At 40.7% G+C, this 14,167-nt stretch overlaps 1 long non-coding RNA gene across 2 annotated transcripts in view; it reads right to left on the reverse strand.

Moving 5' to 3' along the window:
- Window positions 1-617: 617 nt before the first annotated feature.
- The window catches only part of LOC139761201 (uncharacterized), a 29,648-nt gene continuing 16,098 nt past the window's right edge, over window positions 618-14,167 (reverse strand). The window contains exon 3 of one of the 2 annotated variants that reach the window (XR_011715475.1): window positions 618-1,476. This is a non-coding gene — a long non-coding RNA (uncharacterized lncRNA). Of the gene's footprint in view, window positions 1,477-7,302; window positions 8,749-14,167 lie in introns of those variants that run through there. The other variant, XR_011715476.1, reaches the window with a different exon arrangement.

Consider the following 14,167-nt stretch of genomic DNA (forward strand, 5'->3'; position numbering starts at 1 on the left):
TGGGGCATGAACTTGTAGCAGGGTGAAAGGCATGGATGCATTAGAGTGAACTGGAATGATATGGTATACAGGGGGCATTATTCTGTCAGTTGACTGAACCAGGACATCAGAAGAGGCCAGGGGGAACCAAGAAAAGGTTTGTGGGCCCTAGCTGTGGATAAATAACTGTAGCTTCAGTGCATTACATGAAACAAGCTAGGGGAGGGAAAACAATAAGGCATTTTCTTCATCTGTTCCTAGCACTACCTTACTAACATAGGGACAGACAAGAAGCCTATGACAATTCTATAATTTTTTAGTATAGTACTGCACTTACAGCATGGTAAGCACTACGGTGTTCAAGTTGGTATAGTAAATTCTATTCCTGAAGCACTGGTAAGTGTGTCTGTTTTGTTACCTAACCTGAAGTTTCTTCAGTTAGGTTTACGGCACCAACCCAATTCAGAAAGTAAGATAAACATACTGCATGGATTTGTTGAATGGACAAGTTACAAATTTGTGTGGACAAAGTCAATGACTGTTTACAATTGATATCTTGGAGAGTAAACAGGGTTGAATTCACAGAGCAAAACGTGTGCTGAAGTGTATATAATGAAACGATATAACAGATGTATATAGACAGTATGTAGTTTTTATTAAAAAAAAAAAAATCAAATACTCAAGCCTGAGGAATGATCTTTGACTGGAGGAAAAGGCTGGTTACATGAGTTGTCACAATGAGGCCATATGACTTTGAATCTTATATTAACTTTGATTGGACCATTCATTACTATTAACTACTATTACTTGTTATGGATACCTTTATTTCTTTTTTTTCTTATTTTGTATAAAGTACTGTACAGAAGTACTATTTACTGTCAAATAAGCCTAACATATAAATCTTTTATATGTCTCAATATATCTCCTATTTTACTAAAGGTGTTTCCAATTTCTACATTTGTTTATAAGAATGAAAACTGCTAATATTATCATACATACCTCAAAATTACCATACATTTGTGTTAATCAATATAAAAATGGTAACCATGCCTATGTCAGAAAAGGGTACATGAGTGAGTCAATCATGTGGAGTGTGTCCACTGGCACACAGCACATCTAGCCACTTGAAAATGTTGAATAAACTTGTTGCTCAAGATTAGACATGTTGAAAAGACACTGGATTTGTCAATTAATCTTTCTTATACATGTTCATTCAATATAAAATATCAAAAGCATAATATCAAGAATATAATTTCACTTTTCTCAGCACTGAAATTCATTTTGTATTACCTGTATTGCAGAGTGATTCTATATTATGTTCAATAACCACATACAAAATGTTATTCATGATACTGGTGTACAATGTACAAATGCATGGCATTTGTACATTTCTATTTTTGCATTTATTTTTTTTTTGGGGGGGGGAGTCTTACTGATTTCAGAGAAGTTTGTCAGATCCTTGGTGAAGTACTGGTTACAGGGTTAATTCACTTGCCACTGCAAAGAAAAGATATATTAGTAATCTGAATGAAAAGAATACAGAAGTTCTCATCAAAAGTAAAATCAATGAAAGGAAATTAAAATAATCATATTTAGCAAACAATATTTATTTTATTTTTATTATACTTTGTTGCTGTCTCCCATCTTAGCAAAGTAGCACAAGGAAACAGACAAAAGAATGGCCCAACCCACCCACATACACATGTATACACATACACATTCACACATGCACATATACATATCTATATATCTCAACATACACATATATATACAAACACAGACATATACATATATCCACATGTGCATAATTCATACTGTCTGCCCTTATTCATTCCCGTTGCCACCCCACCACACATGAAATGAGAACCCCCTCCCCGGCATGTGCGCGTGGTAGCGCTGGGAAAAGACAACAAAGGCCACATTCATTCACACTCAGTCTCTAGCTGTCATGTATAATGCACCGAAACCACAGCTCCCTTTCCACATCCAGGCCCTACAAAACTTTTCCATGGTTTACACCAGACGCTTCACATGCCCTGGTTCAATCCATTGACAGCACGTCGACCCCCGGTATACCACATCGTTCCAATTCACTCTATTCCTTGCACGCCCTTCACCCTCCTGCATGTTCAGGCCCCGATCACTCAAAATCTTTTTCACTCCATCTTTCCACCTCCAATTTGGTCTCCCACTCCACCTCCTTCCCTCCACCTCTGACACATATCCTCTTTGTCAATCTTTCCTCACTCATTCTCTCCATGTGACCAAACCCTTTCAAAACACTCTCTTCTGCTCTCTCAACCACACTCTTTTTTATTACTACACATCTCTCTTTGCTTTCTGAGATAATATTCTCACCTTCCACACATTTTTCAACGCTCCCAGAACTTTTGCCCCCTCCCCCACCCTATGACTCACTTCCGCTTCCATGGTTCCATCCACTGCCAAATCCACTCCCAGAAATCTAAAACACTTCACTTCCTCCAGTTTTTCTCCATTCAAAACTACCTCCCAATTCCCAACTGTACCTAATTACCTTCCTCTTATTCACATTTACTCTCAGCTTTCTTCTTTCACACACTTTACCAAACTCACTCACCAGCTTCTGCAGTTTCTCACTCGAATCAGCCACCAGCGCTGTATCATCAGCGAACAACAACTGACTCACTTCCCACGCTCTCTCATCCACAAAAGACTGCATACTTGCCCCTCTTTCCAAAACTCTTGCATTCACCTCCCTAACAACCCCATCCATAATCAAATTAAACAACCATGGAGACATCATGCACCCCTGTCGCAAACCGACATTCACTGAGAACCAATCACTTTCCTCTCTTCCTACTTGTACACATGCCTTACATCCTCAATAAAAACTTTTGACTGCTTCTAACAACTTGCCTCCCACACCATATATTCTTAATATCTTCCACAGAGCATCTCTATCAACTCTTATCATTTGCTTTCTCCAGATCCATAAATGCTACATACAAATCCATTTGCTTTTCTAAGCATTTCTCACGTGCATTCTTCAGAGTAAACACCCGATCCACACATCCTCTACCACTTCTGAAACCACATTGCTCTTCCCAATCTGATGCTCTGTATATGCCTTCACCCTCTCAATCAATACCCTCCCATATAATTTACCAGGAATACTCAACAAACTTATACCTCTGTAATTTGAACACTCACCTTTATCTCCTTTGCCTTTGTACAATGGCACTATGCAAGCATTCTGCCAATCCTCAGGCACCTCACCACGAACCATACATACATTAAATAACCTTACCAACCAGTCAACAACACAGTCACTCCCTTTTTTTTATAAATTGCACTGCAATACCATCCAAACCCGCTGCCTTTCTGCCAGTTTTCATCTTCTGCAAAGCTTTTACTACCTCTTCTCTGTTTACCAAATCATTCTCCCTAACCCTCTCACTTTGCACACCACCTTGACCAAAACACCCTATATCTGCCACTCTATTATCAAACACATTCAACAAACCTTCAAAATACTCACTCCATCTCCTTCTCACATCACCACTACTTGTTATCACCTCTCCATTAGCCCCCTTCACTGATGTTCCTATTTGTTCCCTTGTCTTCCCCACTTTATTTACCTCCTTCCAAAACATCTTTTTATTCTCCCTAAAATTTAATGATACTCACCCCAACTCTCATTTGCCCTCCTTTTCACCTCTTGCACCTTTCTCTTGACCTCCTGCCTTTCTTTTATACATCTCCCAGTCATTTGCATTATTTCCCTGCAAAAATCGTCCAAATGCCTCTCTCTTCTCTTTCACTAATAATCTTACTTTTTCATCCCACCACTCACTACCCTTTCTAATCTGCCCACCTCCCACCTTTCTCATGGCACAAGCAACTTTTGTGCAAGCCATCACTACTTCCCTAAATACATCCCATTCCTCCCCTACTCCCCTTATGTCCTTTGTTCTCACCTTTTTCCATTCTGTACCCAGCCTCTCCTGGTACTTCCTCACACAAGTCCCCTTCCCAAGCTTGCTTACTCTCACCACTCTCTTCACCCTAACATTCTCTTTTCCTTTACGATAGCCTCTACAAATCTTCACCTTCACCTCCACAAGATAATGATCAGACATCCATCAAGTTGCACCTCTCAGCACATTAACGTCCAAAAGTCTCTCAAGTCTCTCTCGCGCGTGCCTATCAATTAACTCAACATGTAATCCAATAACGCTCTCTGGCTATCTCTCCTACTTACATACGTATACTCATGTACATCTCTGTTTTTAAACCAGGTATTCCCAATCACCAGTCCGTTTTCAGCACTCAAATCTACAAGCTCTTCACCATTTCCATTTACAAGAGTGAACACCCCATGTACACCAATTATTCCCTCAACTGCCACATTACTCACCTTTACATTCAAATCACCCATCACTATAACCTGGTCTCGTGCATCAAAACTACTAACACACTCACTCAGCTGCTCCCAAAACACTTACCTCTCATGATCTTTCTTCTCATGCCCAGGTGCATATGCACCAATAATCACCCATCTCCATCCACTTTCAGTTTTACCCATATCAATCTAGAGTTTACTTTCTTACACTCTATCACATACTCCCACCACTCCTGTTTCAGGAGTAGTGCTACTCCTTCCCTTTCTCTTGTCCTCTTACCAATTCCTGACTTTACTCCCAAGACATTCCCAAACCACTCTTCCCCTTTACCCTTGAGCTTCGTTTCACTCAAAGCCAAAACATCCAGGTTCCTTTCCTCAAACATACTACCTATCTCTTCTTTTTTCTCATCTTGGTTACATCCACACAGATTTAGACACTCCAATCTGAGCCTTCGAGGAGGATGAGCACTCCCCGCATGACTCCTTATGTTTCCCCTTTTAGAAAGTTAAAATTTAGCAAACAAATCAATTAATTTTCTCAAAGAATAACTAAATAAGGAATTGTGAAAACTAATTCTCTATCTGTAATATGCAATGCAACAAAATTACAACTCTTATCCACAAATAGGCCCCACGGCCCTTTCTATTGTTTACCCCAGCTGCTTCACATCCTCTGGTTCAGTCCACTGACGACAAGTTAATCCATTTATACCAAATTGATCTAATTCACTCTATCCCATGTAAGCATTTCACCCACATGCATGTTCAGGCACCAATCACTCAATATGGTCTCCCTTTTATCCTAGTCCCTTCCACTTCTGAAATATCCTCTACATGAATCTCTATTTACTCATTCTCTTAATGTGTCCACACCATTTCAGCACCCTCTTCCACTCTCTCAACCACACTCTTCTTATTACCAAACCTTTCTCTTACTCTTATATTACTTACTTGACAAAACCACTTCTAGTACCATACTGTCCTCAAACATTTCACTTCCAACGCATCCACACTCCTCTGCACATTGTCATCTACAGCCCATGCTACACATCCATACAAGATCGTAGTGACTACAATACCTTTAATCATACCCATTTTTGCCCTCCCAGATGATGAATGCTTTCCATAAATTTCTCATACATCAAGAACCTTTGCTACCTCACCCATTCTATAACTTCATTCTGCTTCCATGGTTCCTTTTGTTGCCATGTCCACTTCCAGGTATCTAAGACATGTCCTCCAAATTTTCTCCATTTAAACTCGTATCCAAATTGACCTGTCCATCTGCCCTACTAATCCTAAGAGCTCTGTTTTAATTCAGGTTTACTCTCGACTTCCTTTCACACACACACTCCCAAATTCGTTCACCAATTTCTGCAGTTTCTCATTCAAATCTGTCACCATCAATGTGTCATCAGGAAATCACAACTGACTTGCTATCCAGGTCCTCTCATCCCCCACAGATTGCATACTCATCCCTCTCTCCAAGACTCTCACATTTACCTCTATCATCACCCCAACAATACACAAACTGAACAGCCATGGTGACATCAAAAACCTCTGCTTCAGACCAGCCTTCACTTGGAACCATTCACTCAACTCTTTTCCTACTCATACACAAACCTTACATCTTTGATAAAAAAAACTCACTGCTTCTACCACCGTTCCTCCCAAGCAGAGTATTCACAAGACCTTCCACAAAGGATCTCTATCAACCCTATCATATGCTTTCTCCAGATCTATAAATGCCACATAAAAATCCAGCTGGTGTTCTATGTATTTCTCATACATTTTTAGAGCAAACAACTGATCCATTCATCCTCTACCACTTCCCAACCTGACATTCTGTACATGCTTTCACCCGTTCAATCAAAATCCTCCCAAACAACTTACCAGGAATACTCAAAAAAATTATGCTTCTGTAGTTTGAAAACTCACCTTTATCTCCCTTGCCTTAATACAATGGCACTATACATGCATTCTGCCAATCCTCAGGCACCTAACCATTATCCATACTTACACTCAAAATCCTTACCAACAAATCAACAACACAGTCACCCCTTTTCTTAATGAATTCATTTACCATATCATGCTCTCCAGTTGCCTTGCTACATTTCATCTTACAAAAGGCTTTCACCACCTTTTCTCTCTTCATCAAACCACTCTCCATGACTCTCTCACTTCACATACCAACCCAACCAAAACATCCTACATCTGCCACTGTATCATCAAACACACTTAAATCATTTATAATACTCGCAACATCTCCTCCTCACTTCATCACTACCTTTTATCACTTCCCCTTTTGCCCCCATCACCAATGTTCCCATTTTTTCTCATCTTTCACACATTAATTACCTTCTTTCAAAACATCCTTTTATTTTTAATGATACTGTCTCACCCCAACTCTCATTTCCCCTCTTTTTCAACCTCTGCTGCTTTCTCTTCATCACCCAATCATTTGCACTCCTTCCCTGTAAGTACCACACAAATGTATCTTTTTTTTTCTTTCACTAGCAACTTTACTTCTTCATCCCACCATTCACTACCCTTTCCAATCTGCCCACCTTTCTCATGCCACATGCATCTCTTGCATGTGCCATCACTGCTTCCCTAAATACCTTCTATTCCTTATCCATTCCCCTCACTTCACCTGCTCTCAACTTTTGCCATTCTACACTCAATCTCTGCTGGCATTTCTTCATGCAAGTCTTCTTTCCAAGCTCACTTCTTCTCACCACTTTCTTCTCCCTGATATTGTTTCCTATTTACTGAAAACCTCTACAAATCTTCACCCTGGACTCCACAAGACAGTGATCAGACATCCCATCCCCTGCTCTTCTCAGCACATTAACATCCAAAATCTCTCTTATACATGTCTATCAATTAACACATAATCCAGTAATGCCCAGTGACCATCTCTACTCACATATGTATTCTTGTATATTTTTTTTTTTTTTTTTTTTTTTTTTTTTTTATACTTTGTCGCTGTCTCCCGCGTTTGCGAGGTAGCGCAAGGAAACAGACGAAAGAAATGGCCCAACCCCCCCCCATACACATGTACATACACACGTCCACACACGCAAATATACATACCTACACAGCTTTCCATGGTTTACCCCAGACGCTTCACATGCCTTGATTCACTCCACTGACAGCACGTCAACCCCTGTATACCACATCGCTCCAATTCACTCTATTCCTTGCCCTCCTTTCACCCTCCTGCATATATTTCTCTTTTTAAACAAGCTATTTCCAATCACCTGTCTTTTTTCAGCACACAACTCCACAAGTGCTTCACCATTTCTACTCATAACACTAAATACCCCATGTGAACCAATTATACCCTCAACTGCCACATTACTTATCTTTGCAATTAAATTACCCATCGCTAAAACCTGGTCTTGTGCACTAAAACTGCTGATGCAATCACTCACCTACTCCCAAAACACTTGCCTCTCACGATCTTTCTTCTCATGACCAGGTGCATAGACACCAACAATCACCCATCTCTTTCCATCCACTTTCAGTTTTACCCACTTCAATCTAGAATTTACTTTCTTATGCTCTACCACATACTCCCAGGAGTAGTGCTACTCCTTCCTTAGCTCTTGCCCTCTCACCAAGACATTTCTAAATATTTCCTCACCTTTACTCTTGAGCTTTATTTCACACAAAGCCAGAATTTCCAGGTTTCTTTCCTCACACATACAACTCATCTCTCTTCCCACCTTGGTTACATCCACACATTCAGACATCCCAATCTGAGCCTTCCAGGAGGATGAGCACCCTCCACTTGACTCCTTCTGTTTCCTCCTTTAGAAATTTAAATACAAGAAGGGGAAGGTTTTCTGCCTCCTGCTCCCACCCACTTTAATCAACTTTACAACATGCGGGGAATACAGATGTATACAGACATATACATGTATACACATATGCATGTTCATGCTTGCCTTCATCCATTCCCAGTACCACCCCACCCCACAGGAAACAGCATCACTGCCTCCTGCTTCAGCGATATAACACCAGGAAAATAAACAAAAAAGGCCACATTTTCACACTCAGTCTCTAGCTGTCATGTGTAATGTACTGAAACCACTGCTTCCTATCCACATGCAGGCCCCACAGACTCTTCCATGGCTTACCCCTGATGTTTCACATGCCCTGGTTCACTCCACTGACAGCATGTCAACACCAGTATACCGCATCGTTCCAATTCACTCTATTCCTTGCATGCCTCCCACCCTCCTGTATGTTCAGGCCCCGATCGCTCAAAACCTTTTTCACTCCAACCTTCCACCTCCAATTTGGTCCCCCACTTCTTGTTCCCTCCACCTCTGACACATATATCCTCTGTGTCAACCTTTCCTCACTCATTCTCTCTACATGTCCAAACCATCTCAACGCTCCCTCTTCTGCTCTCTCAATCACACTCCTTTTATTACCATTCATCACTCTTACCCTTTCATTACTTACTCAATCAAACTACCTCACACCACACATTGTCCTTAAACATTTCATTTCTAACACATCCAGGACCATACAACCCTATATATAGCCCATGCCTCGCAACCCTATAATACTGCTGGAACTACTATTCCTTCAAACATACCATTTTTGCTCTCTGAGATAACGTTTTGTCCTTCCACACATTCTTCATCACTCCCAGAACCTTGGCGTTTCTCCCATCCTGTGACTCACTTATGCTTCCATGGTAATATTTGCTGCCAAATCCATTCCCTGATACCTAAAACACTTCACCTCCTCCAGTTTTTCTCCATTCAAACTAACTTCCCAATTAACTTGTCCCTCAACCCTACTGAACCTAATAACCTTGCTCTTATTCACATTTACTCTCAACTTTCTTCTTTCACACTTTTTTCCAAACACAGTCACCAACTTCTGTAATTTCTCAATTGAGTCAGCCACAACTGCTATATCATCATTGAACAGCAACTGACTCACTTCCCAGGCCCTCTCATTCCCAACAGACTGCATCTTTGCCCCTCTCTCCAATTCTAGCATTTACCTCCCTAACCACCATCCATAAACAAATTAAACAACCATGGGGACATCACACATCCCTGCCGCAAACCATCATTCACTGGGAATCAATCACTTTCCTCTCTTCCTACACGTACACATGCCTTACATCTGATAAAAACTTTTCACTGCTTCTAACAGCTTACCTCCCACACCATATATTCTTAAGACCTTCCACAAAGCATCTCTATCAACCCTATCATATACCTTCTGCAGATCTATAAATGTTACATACAAATCCATCTGTTTTTCTAAGTATTTCTCACACACATTCTTCAAAGCAAACACCTGATCCACACATCTACCACTTCTGAAACCATACTGCTCTTCCCCAATCTGAGGCTTTGTACATTCCTTCACCCTCTCAGTCAGTCCCCTCCCATAAAACTTTCCAGGGATACTCAACAAACTTATGCCTCTGTAGTTTGAAAACTCATCTTTATCTCCTTTGCCTTTGCACAATGGCACTATACATGCATTCCACCAATCCTCAGGCACTTCACCGTGATCCATACATACACTGAATATCCTTACCAACCAATCAACAAAACAGTCACCCTCATTCTTAATAAATTCCACATCAATACCATCTTCCACAAGGCTTTCACCCAAACCATTCTCCCTGACCCTCTCACTTAGTACACCAGCCCAACCAAAACACCCTGCATCCGCCACTCTATCATCAAACAGATTCAACAAACATTCAAAATACTCACTCCATCTCCTCCTCACTTCATCACTACCTGTTATCACTTTCCCCCCTTGCCCCTTCACCAACGTTCCCATTTCTTCTCTTGTCTTTTGCACATTATTTACCTACTTCCAAAAATCTTTTATTCTCCCTAAAGTTTAATGATACTCTCACCCCAACCCTCATTTGCCCTCTTTTTCAACCCTTGCACCTTTCTCCTGACCTCCTGCCACTTTCATACATTTCTCAGTCACCTGCACTCCTTCCTTGCAAGTATCATCCATATGCATGTATGGGCGTTTATATATATATATATTTTTTTTTTTTTTTTTTTTTTTATACTTTGTCGCTGTCTCCCGCGTTTGCGAGGTAGCGCAAGGAAACAGACGAAAGAAATGGCCCAACCCCCCCCCCCATACACATGTACATACGTCCACACACGCAAATATACATACCTACACAGCTTTCCATGGTTTACCCCAGACGCTTCACATGCCTTGATTCAATCCACTGACAGCACGTCAACCCCTGTATACCACATCGCTCCAATTCACTCTATTCCTTGCCCTCCTTTCACCCTCCTGCATGTTCAGGCCTCGATCACACAAAATCTTTTTCACTCCATCTTTCCACCTCCAATTTGGTCTCCCACTTCTCCTCGTTCCCTCCACCTCTGACACATATATCCTCTTGGTCAATCTTTCCTCACTCATTCTCTCCATGTGCCCAAACCATTTCAAAACACCCTCTTCTGCTCTCTCAACCACGCTCTTTTTATTTCCACACATCTCTCTTACCCTTACGTTACTTACTCGATCAAACCACCTCACACCACACATTGTCCTCAAACATCTCACTTCCAGCACATCCACCCTCCTGCGCACAACTCTATCCATAGCCCACGCCTCGCAACCATACAACATTGTTGGAACCACTATTCCTTCAAACATACCCATTTTTGCTTTCCGAGATAATGTTCTCGACTTCCACACATTCTTCAAGGCTCCCAGAATTTTCGCCCCCTCCCCCACCCTATGATCCACTTCTGCTTCCATGGTTCCATCCGCTGCCAGATCCACTCCCAGATATCTAAAACACTTCACTTCCTCCAGTTTTTCTCCATTCAAACTCACCTCCCAATTGACTTGACCCTCAACCCTACTGTACCTAATATCCTTGCTCTTATTCACATTTACTCTTAACTTTCTTCTTTCACACACTTTACCAAACTCAGTCACCAGCTTCTGCAGTTTCTCACATGAATCAGCCACCAGCGCTGTATCATCAGCGAACAACAACTGACTCACTTCCCAAGCTCTCTCATCCCCAACAGACTTCATACTTGCCCCTCTTTCCAAAACTCTTGCATTCACCTCCCTAACAACCCCATCCATAAACAAATTAAACAACCATGGAGACATCACACACCCCTGCCGCAAACCTACATTCACTGAGAACCAATCACTTTCCTCTCTTCCTACACGTACACATGCCTTACATCCTCGATAAAAACTTTTCACTGCTTCTAACAACTTTCCTCCCACACCATATATTCTTAATACCTTCCACAGAGCATCTCTATCAACTCTATCATATGCCTTCTCCAGATCCATAAATGCTACATACAAATCCATTTGCTTTTCTAAGTATTTCTCACATACATTCTTCAAAGCAAACACCTGATCCACACATAACCCCACCACTTCTGAAACCACACCCGCCCCTTCCCCCAAACTGATGCTCTGTACATCCTTTACCCTCTCAATCAATTTCCCCCCCATATAATTTTTTCCAGGAATACTCAACAAACTTTTTTTTTTTTTTTTTTTTATCCCCGCCTTTTTAAATTTGGACATCACCTTTCCCCCTTTTCCTTTTAAGGGGACCTAAGAATCAACCCTTTCCCCAAATCCTTCAGGCACCCCCCTTTTTAAAAAATTCCCCTTAAAAAACCTTCCAAAACCGTCCTTCCGGTTTTACCCCCTTTTTTTTAAATTTCCCTGCCCAAACCCTTTTCCAAACCCCCTCCCTTTGGGCCAAACCCCCTTTCCCCAAAAAAACACCCTTTCTGTTTTTTCCCAAAAAAAATTCCCCAACCCCCCCTTTTTAAAAAAAACCCCCCACCCCCCCAAAACACCCTAATTTGGTTTTCACCTTTCCCCTTAAAATATTATTTTTAATAATATTTTATAAAATAAAATAAAAATAAAAAATTAAAAATTATATTTATATATATATTATTAAAAATATATATTTATATATATATATATATTATATATATATATTTTTTTTATAATTTTTTTTTTCCTGTCTCCCCCGTTTGCGAGGTAGCGAAGGAAAAAGACGAAAAAAAATGGCCCCAACCCCCCCCCCCTACACATGTATATACCCCAACCCTCCACACACGCAAATATACATACCTACACACTTTTTCCATGGTTTACCCCGGACGCTTCACATGCCTTGATTCAATCCACTGACAGCACGTCAACCCCTGTATACCACATCGCTCCAATTCACTCTATTCCTTGCCCCCCTTTTCCCACCCTCCTCCCAGTTCAGGCCCCGATCACAAAAAATCCTTTTAAACTCCTTTAAATTATTTATAAATATATATATATATTTTAAAATATATATAATATATTAAAATATATATATATATAATAGTTTTGGGGCCGAGCCAAGCCCACGAGTGGGAGGGCGTGAATGGACACCCTTGACGGAGGATCATTTCAAGGAGACTCGACGCTGCGTTCGAATCTGTGGACAACGGCCGGGCTCATAACATCTTCGATGTGGCCCGGGCTATCGTGCCAGCCTATGCGGCACTTCAGCAACCCGGAATTATTCCCTGAAACAACGCTTGGAAGGAGGCAGAAGTGATATTGTGACAGTGATTGTGTCAGCGTCGCCTCGCCTCGCCGCAGTGTATCGAGACAGACTTCCCCAGAACTTTTTAAAGGGGAAGTAAATGTTTATAGTTGTGTTACTGGAGTGATAGTTTTCATGCATGGTGTTTTGACAAGAAAATAGTGAAGTTGGAGAAAAATGTAGCTTAGACATTGAAGCTTATTGATTCAGTGGTGAAATTGATGAGAACTGCTATTGACGTTTGTGTGAATAAATTGTACATTTCCTTTTCCATAGCCAGAGGTTGAACCATTGTGTGACGTTCATTTTTTCATTCATTTCAAGCTAAAAGTTTGTTTTCTAAATTGTTTCTTACATTTTTCATATGTATATATATGTATGTGAGTGTGTGTGTGTGTGTGTGCGCGCGTGTGTGTGTGTGTGTGTGTGTGTGTGTGTGTATATATATATGTATATTATCCCTGGGGATAGGGGTGAAAGAATACTTCCCACGTATTCCTCGCGTGTCGTGGAAAGCGACTAGAGGGGACGGGAGCGGGGGGCCGGAAATCCTCCCCTCCTTGTATTAACTTTCTAAAATGGGAAACAGAAGACGCTACCTCGCAAACGCGGGAGACAGCGACAAAGTATAAAAAAAAAAAAAAAAAAAATTATATATATATATATATATATATACATATATATATATATATATATATATACATATATATATATATATATATATATATATATATATATATATATATATATATATATATATATATATGGGAAGAATGAGTCAGTTTTTGTTCACTGATGATACAGCGCTGGTGGCTGATTCATGTGAGAAAAATGCAGAAACTGGTGACTGAGTTTTGGGAAAAAATGTGTGAAAGAAGAAAGTTAAGAGTAAATGTAATAAGAGCAAGGGTTATTAGGTACAGTAGGGTTTTAGGGTTTAAGTCCCAAATTTGGGGGGTAAGTTTGAATGGGGAAAAAAATGGAGGAAGTAAAGTGTTTTAGATATCTGGGGGGGGATTGGCAGCGGATGGAACCAGGGGAAACGGAAGTGGATCATAGGGGGTGGGGGTGAAAATTTTGGGAGCCTTGAAAAATGTGGGGGAAGTCGAGAACATTATTCGGAAAACAAAAAATGGGTATGTTTGAAGGAATAGTGGGTTCCCAACCCAAAGTTTTTAAAAGGGTTTTGGAAAGGG

This window comes from Panulirus ornatus, chromosome 39 (assembly GCF_036320965.1).
Source record: "Panulirus ornatus isolate Po-2019 chromosome 39, ASM3632096v1, whole genome shotgun sequence".
In the NCBI taxonomy this organism is placed as follows: Eukaryota; Metazoa; Arthropoda; class Malacostraca; order Decapoda; family Palinuridae; genus Panulirus; species Panulirus ornatus.